The 14,104-nt window shown below is 44.6% G+C and overlaps 1 protein-coding gene and 1 pseudogene across 1 annotated transcript in view; both read left to right on the forward strand.

Moving 5' to 3' along the window:
* Positions 1 to 364: 364 nt before the first annotated feature.
* Positions 365 to 14,104, forward strand: part of TTLL4 (tubulin tyrosine ligase like 4) — a 38,042-nt gene continuing 24,302 nt past the window's right edge. The window contains exon 1 of the mRNA XM_065880731.1: positions 365 to 623. The gene's annotated coding sequence lies outside the window, so the exon portion shown is untranslated. The remainder of the gene's footprint in view (positions 624 to 14,104) is intronic.
* Positions 2,597 to 3,076, forward strand: LOC136125431 (UDP-N-acetylglucosamine transferase subunit ALG14 pseudogene; annotated as a pseudogene).

Genomic DNA, 14,104 nt, shown 5'->3' on the forward strand with positions numbered 1-14,104 from the left:
ACTTGGAGCCCAGGAAGCAGGTGGTTGTAATTGGAGCCTGTTGGGTGGGTGGGGTTAGGGGAAGGTGGGTAGACGGAAGCATGGCGGATCTGGCGATCTATCCTTTCCTGGGGTCAAACTCAAAGGCTTACTGGAAGGAACTACAAGAAAATCCTTTAATAAAGCCTGAGCTCTTTGATTTTAGAGGAGCGAATTAAGGCACGGCCGAAGAAAGAGTCCATAGGGGTTAGGTAGAATCAAGGTATAGCGCCGCCAGGACCTAGCCTTTAACGGATTTAACATTGAGACTACATCTCCCAGAATTCCACTCGACGAGTCCCACCCCTGTTGAAGCGTTGCGTGTGCGCGAGCCCTGTGACCGCCTGCCCTCCCAAACTCCACAATCCCCGAGATTCCGCGCGCCTGCCTCCCTCCCGCTGGGATCGTCCCTTCTGGCCCTCCGTCCGTCCGCTGGGGGCGCGCGCAGTGCGTGGCTGGTGGCAGCGGCGCCGGCGGCTGATAGCGCGGGCCGTGTGGCCGTGCGTGGTTGCTAGGGGCGCCTGAGGCCGCCCGCTAGCCCGGAAGGCCAAGGGAGGAAGCAGCCCGGAGCCGGCGCCCAGCCGGGGCGAAGCTGAGTCCGCTGGGTGAGTGTGGCCGTGGAGCCAGGAAAACGACCCTCCGCCGCCCCGACTCTCCCGCCCCTCCCTCTGCCCGAGTCCTTTCACGCGGCCCCCAGCCCTCTGGCCGCTCCTGTCCCAGCCCTGCTTCCTGCCCGCCACCTCTCCATGCCCTGGGAGGAGAGGGGGCCGCGTCCTCCCACCCTGCCAGGACTTCGCGCCTCTTCGGAACCCTTCTCCACCCTCCCCCCTCCGCCCCCTTCCCCGCCACGCCCAGTGAACTTAGTCGCCCCGCCTCTGGGTGCCCCGAACCCTGCAGCATCCTCTCACCCTGGGCCTCCGTGCCTCGTCTTTCCCGCTCCGCTGCAGTTTAAATTCTCCCTGCTTCGGTGTAAGCCCAAGCTCCTCTCAGGCCTCACGGCTGAATTTTACATGGATACCCACTTTTTAACTTCCCCATCTTCACTATCTGTAGAGAAATACTTTCTTAAACTAGAGATTCAGACAGCATCCGAGGTGCTGTGGAATTAAATTCTTCATGTATCCATACATCCATTACTTCATTTAATCATTCAACGATTTTTAATAAACATCGACAAATATTTAGTGAGCCAGGGCACTGTGGAAGGCCCGGCGGGGGGGCGGATACAGTGGTGAGCAAGGCAGGCGTGTTTTCACAGAGCTTATAGTCTAGGGGAGATTTTAATCAGGTAAACAGCATTTGCCGTATGTGTGGTGTGTGTTCTGATAGAACATTAGAAGGATATTTAACCCAAATTTACTTGGAAAACTATATTATCCCCATTCCCTGGTCTTCACATTCCCAATCTGGATCTAGGAAATGTTTTAATCCTTCCTTCCTTAGGGAGTTATCCCTGCTCTCTCAGTTACTCCAGATCCCATCTTCCTTAACGTCATTACCTGTTGATTTAGCCAGTCAACGAGTAGCTGGGAGACCCTTTGGGACAGTGTTCTATCCCATCCTTAATTTCTTGCAATAAATACTGAGGCATTGTTTGCATAAAAACCACTCACTTGGTGCCCGTAAAGTTACCAGCTGCTTATTAATTGGGCTGAATGGAGCATTGAAAAATTATCAAGTGTTTTCTGGGAATAAAGAGGTGAGAGGACATTCCAGATACAAAGTAGCTTTAGTAAAGATACTAAAGTAGCTTTAGTAAAGGCCTGAAAAGAGAACTGGAAACAGTCGGATAGACCTGAGCTGTGTTTGGAGGGAACCAGCCCGGGACAAATAGGAATAGGGAAATTAATAGGGGTTAGATCACAAAGGGCTTTGGATGTTTTTTTTTTTTTTTTATATAAATTTATTTATTTATTTATTCATTTTTAACTGTGTTGGGTCTTCGTTTCTGCACGAGGGCTTTCTCTAGTTGTGGCGAGCGGGGGCCACTCTTCATCACAGTGCGTGGGCCTCTCACTATCGCAGCCTCTCTTGTTGCGGAGCACAGGCTCCAGACGCACAGGCTCAGTAGTTGTGGCTCACGGGCCCAGTTGCTCCGCGGCATGTGGGATCTTCCCAGACCAGGGCTTGAACCCGTGTCCCCTGCATTGGCAGGCAGATTCTCAACCACTGCACCACCAGGGAGGCCCCAGGGCTTTGGATGTTTTGCTGAGGAGTTAGAACTACATCCTCCAGAGCAGTGGTTTTCAAGCAGGATATTCAGGGGCCTGAGACTTCCAAGGGAAAGACATGCACATATAGTTTTAGAAGAATCAGTTCCCAGATCCTCAGCTTCCAAATGAACCCTTCTAAAACTGACCTTACAAAAAAGGGGTGGAGAGTGTCATATCTCTCACGCTCTCAAATTTTACTATAGCATATTTTTCTGAGTATAAAAACCTCAGGTTGGCAAACGGAATATTTTGGAAATATTAATTTCAGGGGGGCCTTCTTTGGTGTTTGATTAAGTTACCTCAAAAACCTAGAAGGGCTCCAGCGGCCGGCGCCGGGGGATAGCACGCATGCGTCTTCTCTTTGAATGGGTGGCACCCTTATCCTCGCGGCGGCGGCAGGAGCCGTGGCCGTGCTGCTGGCAGTGCGGCTATGGGTAGTGCTGCGTCCCCGCGCTGCTGTGCCCCAGCGGTCTCTCAGCCTCTTGGTGCTGGCTGGGTCCAGTGGGCATACCACTGAGATCCTGAGGCTGCTCGAGAACTTGTCCGATGCCTACTCTCCTAGACATTATATCATTGCTGACACTGATGAAATGAGTGCCCGTAACATAAATTCTTTTGAAGTAAATCGAGCTGATAGAAACTCCAGTGCTACGTTTCCCGAATACTATATTCACCGCATTCCCAGAAGCCGGGAGGTCCAGCAGTCCTGGCTGTCCACGGTACTCACCACCTTGTACTCTGTGTGGCTCTCCCTTCCCCCTGACTCACCGAGTGAAGCCAGATTTGGTAAGAAAACTGAGCCATATGGGAAAAAATTGCCTTGCCCAAAGTCTGAGGGCCACTAAGTGGATCCAAACCCGGAAAGCCTGAGACTGCAGCATCTATACTCTAATCATTGTACTATTCTACCCTTCTGTTCGGGACATAACTATTGAATTCATGAATAAATTTCCTAATAGGATCATACAGATGAGACCACCCAGAAAAAACAAACAAACAAACAAACAAAAAAACCCTAGAAGTCTTCCTGTCTTCCCATGTGTAATACACACTGCTGTTAGAGTGAAGCTTGTTCCTTGTTGGGATATTCTGAATTCAGAAGAACACAACAGTTGGAGACTTCCCTGGTGGTCCAGTGGTTAAGACTCCACCCTCCCAATGCAGGGGGCCCAAGTTCGATCCCTGGTCAGGGAACTAGATCCTGCATGCTGCAACTAAAAGATCCTGCATGCAGCGATGAACATCCTGCATGCTGCATCCAAGACCCGGTGCAGTGAAATGAATAAATAAATATTAAAAAAAAAAAAGAACACAACAGTTAAATGTGTCTAAAATGTTTTTTGGGACCACAGATTTTTCAAGCTGTATTGGATAGAAGTTGCATAAATTTTTTTAAAAGAGATTTCTTTTAGTTTAGATGTGTTAATCAGGTAGTTAAAACTCATTTTATTAAATCGTCATGAAATGTTTATTTCAGTTACAGTTAATCCTTACCTTAGTTCTTTCTATAAAATATTTAGTATTTTCTACCTTCTCTTAACAAAAGGATAAACTTGTTTAAACTTGTGATGAAAAATTTGAGAGTTCAACTTTAAGATGTGCAAGGAATACATGGGTTTAATTTTTTTTTTTTTGGCTCTACCGCATGGCTTGCAGGATCTCAGTTCCCCAACCAGGGATTGAACCTGGGCCATGGCGGTGAAAGTCTGGAATCCTAACCACTAGGCCACCAGGAACTCCCCACGGAATACATGGTTTTAAAAATTCCTAGGGGAATATATGAGTAAAATCATCAGAAGAGTATATTGCAGGAAGACCACGGAAAGGTAATTAGCGAGAAGGTAACATCAGATTTGTGCTTGAGATTACTACTGTAGTGTCAGTGTGCAGTTTGAATAAGTAAGATTTTAGACTGAAGGCAGGGAGCCAATGAGAAAACTAGAGACCAGACTAGAGAGGATGAGGGCTTTATAGTGGTTGCAGTGAGAGAGAGGGTTTAGAGAGAGATTAACAGTGGTAGAGTGGACAAAACCTGGTGGCAAAGTAGATGTAGGGAGTGGGACAAAGAGCAGTCTGGAATGATCCTTGTTTTCTGACTTCAGTGATTAAGTGGGTGGTGATGCAGGAGGAACTATTAGGAGGAGGGCTTTGAGGAGAAAGATAAAGGAGTTTGGGCATGCTGAATTGAGGTTCCTGCAGCACATCAAGGTAGAAAGGCCTGGGAGGTTGTTCTGTAGGTCTGAGTGATGAAAGAAAGTTGAGAATGTAGGAGATGGTTGAGGCCATGGGATAAAAGAGGTTGCTTTGGGAGAGTTTGTGTTAATAGTTGCAACTACCATTTATTGAGCACTTACTATGTGCCAGGCCAAATGAGAAGACTGAGCACAGAGGAGCACCAACTTTGAGAGAGTAGGTAGGGGAAAAGGGACGGAAGAAGGGAGACAGAATATTTATAACCAAATCCAAAAATGAATATGTAAATGAAAAATCCCTTGCTGAAAAACTATTTTTTTCTCTGTTTTCTACTATTTTTATTTATTTAAAAGTTTTATTCTATTTATTTATTTTTTATACTGCAGGTTCTCAGTAGTTATCCATTTTGTACATATTAGTTTATATATGTCAATCCCAATCTCCCAGTTCATCCCACCACCACTGCCCCACTCCCATACCCTGCTTTTCCCCCCTTGGTGTCCACTTTTGTTCTCTACATCTGTGTCTCTATTTCTCCCTTGCAGACTGGTTCATCTGTACCATTTTTCCAGATTGCACATATATGTGTTAATATACGATATTTGTTTTTCTCTTTCTGACTTACTTCACTCTGTATGACAGCCTCTAGGTCCATCCACGTTTCTACAAATGACCCAATTTCATTCCTTTTCATGTCTGAGTAATATTCCATCGTATATATGTACCACATCTTTATCCATTCATCTGTCGATAGGCATTTAGGTTGCTTCCATGACCTGGATATTGTAAATAATGCTGCAGTGAACATTGGGGTGCATGTGTCTTTTTGAATTATGGTTTTCTCTGGGTATATGCCCAGTGGTGGGATTGCTGGGTCGTATGGTATTCTATTTTTAGTTTTTTAAGGAACCTCCATACTGTTCTCCATAGTGGCTGTATCAATTTACATTCCCACCAACAGTGCAAGAGGGTTCCCTTTTCTCCACACCCTCTCCAGCATTTATTGTTTGTAGATTTTCTGATGGTGCCCATTCTAACTGGTGTGAGGTGATACCTCACTGTAGTTTTGATTTGCATTTCTCTAATAATTAGTGATGTTGAGCATCTTTTCATGTGTTTGTTGGCCATCTGTATGTCTTCTTTGGAGAAATGTCTATTTAGGTCTTCTGCCCATTTTTGGATTGGGTTGTTTGTTTTCTTGAGATTGAGCTGCATGAGCTGCTTGTAAATTTTGGAGATTAATCCTTTGTCAGTTGCTTCATTTGCAAATACTTTCTCCCATTCTGAGGGTTGTCTTTTCATCTTGTTTATGGTTTCCTTTGCTGTGCAAAAGTTTTTGAGCTTCATTAGGTCCCATTTGTTTATTTTTGTTTTTATTTCCATTACTCTAGGAGGTGGATCAAAAAAGATCTTGCTGTGATTTATGTCTAAGAGTGTTCTTCTGAAGTTTTCCTCTAAGAATTTTATAGTGTCTAGTCTTACATTTAGTTGTTTAATCCATTTTGAGTATATTTTTGTGTGTGGTGTCACGGAGTCTTCTAATTTCTTTCTTTTACATGTAGTTGTCCAGTTTTCCCAGCACCATTTATTGAAGAGACTGTTTTTTCTCCATTGTATATCCTTGCCTCCTTTGTCATAGATTAGTTGACCATAGGTGTGTGGGTTTATCTCTGGGCTTTCTATCCTGTTCTGTTGACCTATATTTCTTTTTTTTGTGCCAGTACCATATTGTCTTGATTACTGTAGCTTTGCAGTATAGTCTGAAGTCAAGGAGTTAGATTCCTCTAGCTCCATTTTTAAAAAACTAATTAATTTTTGGCTGTGTTGGGTCTTCGTTTCTGTGTGAGTGCTTTCTTTAGTTGTGGCAAGTGGGGGCCACTCTTCATCGCGGTGCGTGGGCCTCTCACTATCGCGGCCTCTCTTGTTGCGGAGTACAGGCTCCAGACGCGCAGGCTCAGTGGTTGTGGCTCACGGGCCTAGTTGCTCCGTGGCATGTGGGATCCTCCCAGCCCAGGGCTCGAACCTGTGTCCCGTGCATTAGCAGGCAGATTCTCAACCACTGCGCTACCAGGGAAACCCCCTAGCTCCGTTTTTTTCCCTCAAGATTGCTTTGGCTATTTGGGGTCCATACAAATTTAAGATTTTTTGTTATAGTTCTGCAAAAAATTCTGTTGGTAATTTGATAGGGATTGCATTGAATCTGTAGATTGCTTTGGGAAGTACAGTCATTTTCACAATATTGATTCTTCTAATCCAAGAACATAGTATATCTCTCCATCTGTTTGTGTCATCTTTGATTTCTTTCATCAGTGTCTTATAGGTTTCTGCGTACAGGTCTTTTACGTCCTTAGGTAGGTTTATTCCTAGGTTTTTATTCTTTTTGTTGCAATGGTGAATGGGATTGTTTCTTTAATTTCTCTTTCTGATCTTTTGTTGTTAGTATATAGGAATGCAAGAGATTTCTGTGCGTTAATTTTGTATCCTGCAACTTTACCAAATTCATTGATTAGCTCTAGTAGTTTTCTAGTGGCATGTTTAGGATTCTCTATGTATAGTATGTCATCTGCAAACAGTGGCAGTTTTACTTCTTTTCCAATTTGTATTTCTTTTATTTCTTTTTCCTCTCTGATTGCCAAGGCTAGGACTTGCAAAACTATGTTGAATAGTAGTGGTGAGAGTGGACGTCCTTGTCTTGTTCCTGATCTTAGAGGAAATGCTTTCAGTTTTTCACCATTGAGAATGATGTTTGCTGTGGGTTTGTCATATATGGCCTTTATTATGTTGTAGGTTCCCTCTATGCCCACTTTCTGGAGAGTTTTTATCATAAATGGGTGTTGAATTTTGTCAAAAGCTTTTTCTGCATCTATTGAGATGATCATATGGTTTTTCTTCTTCAGTTTGTTTATATGCTGTATCCCATTGATTGATTTGCGTATATTGAAGAATCCTTGTATCCCTGGGATAAATCCCATTTGATCATCGTGTATGATCCTTTTAATGTGTTGTTGGATTCTGTTTGCTAGTATTTTGTTGAGGATTTTTACATCTATGTTCATCAGTGATATTGGTCTGTAGTTTTCTCTTTTTGTGACATCTTTGTCTGGTTTTGGTATCAGGGTGATGGTGGCCTCGTAGAATGAGTTTGGGAGTTTTCCTCTCTCTGCTATATTTTGGAAGAGTTTGAGGACAGGTGTTAGCTCTTCTCTAAGTGTTTGATAGCATTCGCCTGTGAACCCATCTGGTCCTGGGCTTTTGTTGGTTGGAAATTTTTTTTTTTTTTTGTGGTACGCGGGCCTCTCACTGTTGTGGCCTCTCCCATTGCGGAGCACAGGCTCCGGATGCACAGGCTCAGTGACCATGGCTCACGGGCTCAGCCGCTCCGTGGTATGCGGGATCTTCCCAGACTGGGGCACGAACCCATGTCCCCTGCATCAGCAGGTGGACTCCCAACCACTGCGCCACCAGGGAAGCCCCTGTTGGAAAAATTTTAATCACAGTTTCAGTTTCAGTGCTTGTGATTGGTCTGTTTATATTTTCTACTTCTTCCTGGTTCAGTCTTGGAAGATTGTGCTTTTCTAAGAATTTGTCCGTTTCTTCCACGTTGTCCATTTTATTTGCATAGAGTTGCTTGTAGTAATCTCTCATGATTCTTTGTGTTTCTGCACTCAGTTGTTACCTCTCCTTTTTCATTTCTAATTCTGTTGATTTGAGTCTTCTCCCTTTTTTTTCTCAATGACTCTGGCTAATGGTTTATCAATTTTGTTTATCTTCTCAAAGAACCAGCTTTTAGTTTTATTGATTTTGGCTATTATTTCCTTCATTTCTTTTTCATTTATTTCTGATCTGATGTTTATGATTTCTTTCCTTCTGCTAACTTTGAGGGTTTTTTGTTCTTTCTCTAATTGCTTTTGGTGTACGGTTAGGTTGTTTATTTGAGATGTTTCTTGAGGTAGGATTGTATTGCTATAAAATTCCCTTTTAGAATTGCTTTTGCTGCATCCCATAGGTTTTGGGTCGTCATGTTTTCATTGTCATTTGTTTCTAGGTATTTTTTGATTTCCTCTTTGATTTTTTCAGTGATCTCTTGGTTATTTAGTAGTGTATTGTTTAGCCTCCATGTGTTTGTATTTTTTACAGATATTTCCCTGTAATTGTTATCTAGTCTCATAGTGTTGTGGTTGGAAAAGATATTTGATACGATTTCAGTTTTCTTAAATTTACCAAGGCTTGATTTGTGACCCAAGATATGATCTATCTTGGAGAATGTTCCATGAGCACTTGAGAAGAAAGTGTACTCTGTTGTTTTTGGATGCAATGTCTTATAAATATCAATTAAGTCCATTTTGTTTATTATGTCATTTAAAGCTTGTGTTTCCTTATTTATTTTCATTTTGGATGATCTGTCCATTGGTGAAAGTGGGGTGTTAAAGTCCCCACTTGTGTTACTGTCAATTTCCCCTTTTATGGCTGTTAGCATTTGCCTTATGTTTTGAGGTGCTCCTATGCTGGGTGCAAAAATATTTACAATAGTTATGTCTTCTTCTTTGATTGATCCTTTGATCATTATGTAGTGTCCTTCTTTGTCTCTTGTAGTAGTCTTTATTTTAAAGTCTATTTTGTCTGATATTAGAATTGCTACTCCAGCTTTCTTTTGGTTTCCATTTGCATGGAGTATCTTTTTCTATCCCCTCACTTTCAGTCTGTATGTGTCCCTAGGCCTGAAGTGGGTCTCTTGTAGAAAGCATATATACGGGTCTTGTTTTTGTATCCATTCAGCCAGTCTGTGTCTTTTGGTTGGAGCATTTAATCCATTTACATTTAAGGTAATTGTCAATATGTATGCTCCTAATACCATTTTCTTAATTGTTTTATGTTTGTTATCATAGGTCTTTTCCTTCTCTTGTGTTTCCTGCCTAGAGAAGTTCCTTTAGCATTTGTTGTAAAGCTGGTTTGGTGGTGCTGGATTCTCTTAACTTTTGTTTGTCTGTAAAGGTTTTAATTTCTCCATGGAATCTTAATGAGATCCTTGCTGGGTAGAGTAATCTTGTTTGTAGTTTTTTCCCCTTCATCACTTTAAATATGTTCTGCTACTCCCTTCTAGCTTGCAGAGTTTCCGCTGAAAGATCAGCTGTTAACCTTATGGGGATTCCCTTGTATGTTATTTGTTGCTTTTCCCTTGCTGCTTTAATATCTTTTCTTTGTTTTAATTTTTGGTAGTTTGATTAACATGTGTCTTGGCGTGTTTCTCCTTGGATTTATCCTGTATGGGACTCTCTGCACTTCCTGGACTTGATTGAATATTTCCTTTCCCATGTTAGGGAAGTTTTCAACTATAATCTCTTCAGATATTTTCTCAGAGCCTTTTTTTTTCTCTTCTTCTTCTGGTACCCCCATAATTTGAATGTTGGTGCCTTTAATGTTGGCCCAGAGGTCTCTGAGGCTGTCTTCAATTCTTTTCATTCTTTTTTCTTTATTCTGCTCTGTGGTAGTTATTTCCACTTTTTATCTCCAGGTCACTTATCTGTTCTTCTGTCACTAATCTGCCTCAGTTATTCTGCTATTGATTGCTTCTAGAGAATTTTTAATTTCACTTATTGTGTTGTTCATCAGTTTGTTTGCTCTGTAGTTCTGCTAGGCTCTTGTTAAATGTTTCTTGTATTTTCTCCATTCTGTTTTCAAGATTTTGGATCATTTTTACTATCATTACTCTGAATTCTTTTTCAGGTAGACTGCCTATTTCCTCTTCATTTGTTTGGTCTGGTGGGTTTTTTTTTTTTGGTTTTTTTGTTTGTTTGTTTTGTTTCTTTTTGCGGTACGCGAGCCTCTCACTGTTGTGGCCTCTCCCGTTGCGGAGCACAGGCTCTGGATGCGCAGGCTCAGCAGCCATGGCTCAGGCCTAGCCACTCCACGGCATGTGGGATCTTCCCGGACCGGGGCACGAACCTGTGTCCCCTGCATCGGCAGGCGGACTCTCAACCACTGCGCCACCAGCGAAGGCCGGTCTGGTGGGTTTTTACCTTGCTCCTTCATCAGCTGCATATTTCTCTGTCTTCTCATTTTGCTGAATACACTGTGTTTTTGCAGGCTGCAGGTTTGTAGTTCCCATTGTTTTTGGTGTCTGCCCCCAGTGGGTAAGGTTGGTTTAGCGGCTTGTGTAGGCTTCCTGGTGGAGGGGACTGGCGCCTGTGTTCTGGTGGGTGGGGCTGGATCTTGTCTTTCTGGTGGGTGGGGCTGCATCCAGTGGTGTGTATTGGTGTGTCTGTGAACTTAGTATGATTTTAGGCAGCCTCTGCTAATGGGTGGGGTTGTGTTCCTGTCTTGCTAGTTGTTTGGCATGGAGCATCCAGCACTGGAGCTTGCTGGCCATTGGGTGGAGCTGGGTCTTAGTGTTGAGACAGAGATCTCTGGGAGAGCTCTCGCTGACTGATACTACGTGTGGCTGGGAGGTCTCTGGTGGTCCAATGTCCTGAACTCGGCTCTCCCACCTCAGAGGCTCAGGCCTGACATCAGGCCAGAGCACCAAGACCCTGTCAGCCACACGGCTCGGGAGGAAAAAAAAGAAAGAAAGAAAAATAAATAAATAAAAAAAAATAAAAATATTTTAAAAATATTTTAAAAATTATTACAATAGGGCTTCCCTGGTGGCGCAGTGGTTGAGAGTCCGCCTGCCGATGCAGGGGACACGGGTTCGTGCCCCGGTCCGGGAAGATCCCACATGCTGCTGAGCGGCTGGACCTGTGAGCCATGGCCACTGAGCCTGTGCATCCGGAGCCTGTGCTCCACAACGGGAGAGGCCACAACAGTGAGAGGCCTGCGTACCACAAAAAGAAAAAAAAAAAATTATTACAATAAAAACGTAATTTAAAAAAAAAGATAGAGCAACCAAACCAATAAACAAATCCACTAAGTGATACAAGTGCTAAAAACTATACTAAGGTAGACATAAAAATCAGAAACAAGTTGATGGCAGATGGCAAACCACAAGTCTCCAGTTGCTCCCAAAGTCCACTGCCTCAATTTTGGGTTGATTCGTTGTCTATTCAGGTATTCCACAGATGCAGGGCACCTCAAGTTGATTGTGAGGATTTAATCCACTGCTTCTGAGGCTGCTGGGAGAAATTTCCCTTTCTCATCTTTGTTTGCACAGCTCTTGGGGTTCAGCTTTGAATTTGGCCCTGCCTCTGTATGTATGTCACCCTCAGGCTTCTGTTCCTACCCAGACAGCACGGAGTTAAAGCAGCGACTGATTAGGGGGCTCTGGCTCACTCATGCTGGGGGGAGGGAGGGGTACGGTAGTTATAATTGGAATGCCGGGTGAGCCTGCAGCGGCAGAGGCCAGCATGATATTGCAGGGGCCTGGCGTGCTGTGTGTTCTCCTGGGAAGTTGTCACTGGATCACGGGACCCTGGCAGTGGTGGGCTGCACAGGCTCCTGGGGGGTTGGGGGTGTGTGTGGATAGTGACGTGTGCTTGCACACAGGATTCTTGGTGGCTGTAGCAGCAGCATTAGCGTTTCATGCCCACCTCTGGTGTCCGAGCTGATGGCCGCGGCTTGTACCCTTCTCTTGAGCTTGTTTAGGCGGTGCTCTGCCTTCTGTGGGCAGACAGGGAAGGAATCCCCTCTCCTTGTGCACCCTGAAACAATGGTCTCTTGCCTCTTAGGCAGGTCCAGACTTTTTCCCGGACTCCCTCCCGGCTAGCCATGGCGCACTAACCCCCTGCAGGCTGTGTTCGCGCAGCCAACCCCAGTTCTCTCCCTGGGGTCTGACCTCCGAAGCCCGAGCCTCAGCTCCCAGGCCTTACCCACCCCGGCGGGTGAGCAGACAAGCGTCTCAGGCTGGTGAGTGCTGGTCGGCACCGGTCCTCTGTGTGGGAATCTCTCCACTTTGCTCTGTGCACCCCTGTTGCTGCGCTCTCCTCCGTGACTCCGAAGCTTCCCCCCCGCCCACCCCCTGTCTCCACCAGTGAAGGGGCTTCCTAGTGTGTGGAAACTTTTCCTCCTTCACAGCTCCCTCCCAGAGGTGCAGGTCCCATCCCTATTCTTTTGTCTCTGTTTTTCCTTTTGCCCTACCCAGGTACATGGGGATTTTCTTGCCTTTTGGGAAGTCTGAGGTCTTCTGCCAGCATTCAGTAGGTGTTCTGTAGGAGTTGCTCCTCATGTAGATGTATTTTTCATGTATTTGTAGGGATGAAGGTGATCTCCACATCTCACTCCTCCGCCATCTTGAAGGTCCCTCCTAGGTGTTTGTTCTTTAATTCTTCTAGGTCTTTGTTAAACATTTCTTGCATTTTCTCTGTCTTAGCCTCCGTTCTTTTTCCACGGTCCTGGATCATCCTCACTATCATTATTCTGAATTCTTTTTCTGGAAGGTTGCCTATCTCAGCTTCATTTAGTTGTTTTTCTGGAGTTTTATCTTGTTCCTTCATCTGGTACATAGTCCTCTGCCTTTTCATTTTGTCTGTCTTTCTGTGAATGTGGTTTTCGTTCCACAGCCTGCAGAATTGTTGTTCTTCCTGCTTCTGCTGTCTGCCCTTTGGTGGATGAAGCTATCTAAGAGGAGGGACTGGTGGTGGGTAGAGCTGACTGTTGCTGTGGTGGGCAGAGCTCAGTAAAACTTTAATCTGCTTCTGTGCTGATGGGTGGGTCCTGATGCACACACTACTTTGTGTGTGCCCTCCAAGAGTGGAGTCTCTGTTTCCCCAAGTCCTGTCAAAGTCCTGCAATCAAATCCCGCTAGCCTTCAAAGTCTGATTCTCTGGAAATTCCTCCTCCCGTTGCCGGACCTCCAGGTTGGGAAGACTGACGTGGGGCTCAGAACCTTCACTCCAGTAGGTGGACTTCTGTGGTATAAGTGTTCTCCAGTTTGTGAGTCACCCACCCAGCAGTTACGGGATTTGATTTTATTGTGATTGCGCCCCTCCTACCGTCTCACTGCAGCTTCTCCTTTGTCTTTGGATGTGGGGTCTTTTTTGCTGAGTCCCAGTGTCTTCCTGTTGATGATTGTTCAGCAGTTAGTTGTGATTCTGGTGCTCTCGCGAGAGGGAGTGAGTGCACGTCCTTCTGCTCCACCATCTTGAACCAATCCTGTTTTCTACTGTTTTTAATTCTTCACCCAGCTCTCACCTGCAAAACTTAGATGAACCTTTAACTTCAGGATCTGGTACTCATGATGTGGAGTTGAGTGTAGCTTTCCTGCTAGATTCCTTCTATGACCTTGGAATTGTCTGGTCATAGGCTTCCTGTATTTTAGCATGCAATCAGATGCTTTGATCTGTTAGTGAAATGCAGAGAAAACTTTTCTTTAATGCCCAGAACTTCTCATCCTCTCTTCTGGCAGAACTGGGAAGCCAGACCTGGTATTTTTGGAACAAATACTGAGAGTGCTAATTTCTGTTAGGCCCTGAAATACAAAGGACCTTGCCTTGGGAGCCTCTTGGACATCCTGGACAGGCAGTGCTATTCTAGACCAGAGGTTCTCATTATTTGCAGTTTTTTAAAAAATTAATTTATTTATTTTTGGCTGCTTCAGGTCTTACTTGCAGCCCGCGGGATCTTCACTGAGGCATGCGGGATCTTTCATTGTGGTGCGTGGCGTGTGGGTTTTCTCTTCTCTAGTTGTGGCACGTGGGCTCCAGGGTGTGTGGGCTCTGTAGTTTGCGGCATGTGGGCTCTCTTGTTGA

This window comes from Phocoena phocoena, chromosome 7, assembly GCF_963924675.1.
Source record: "Phocoena phocoena chromosome 7, mPhoPho1.1, whole genome shotgun sequence".
Classification (NCBI taxonomy): domain Eukaryota; kingdom Metazoa; phylum Chordata; class Mammalia; order Artiodactyla; family Phocoenidae; genus Phocoena; species Phocoena phocoena.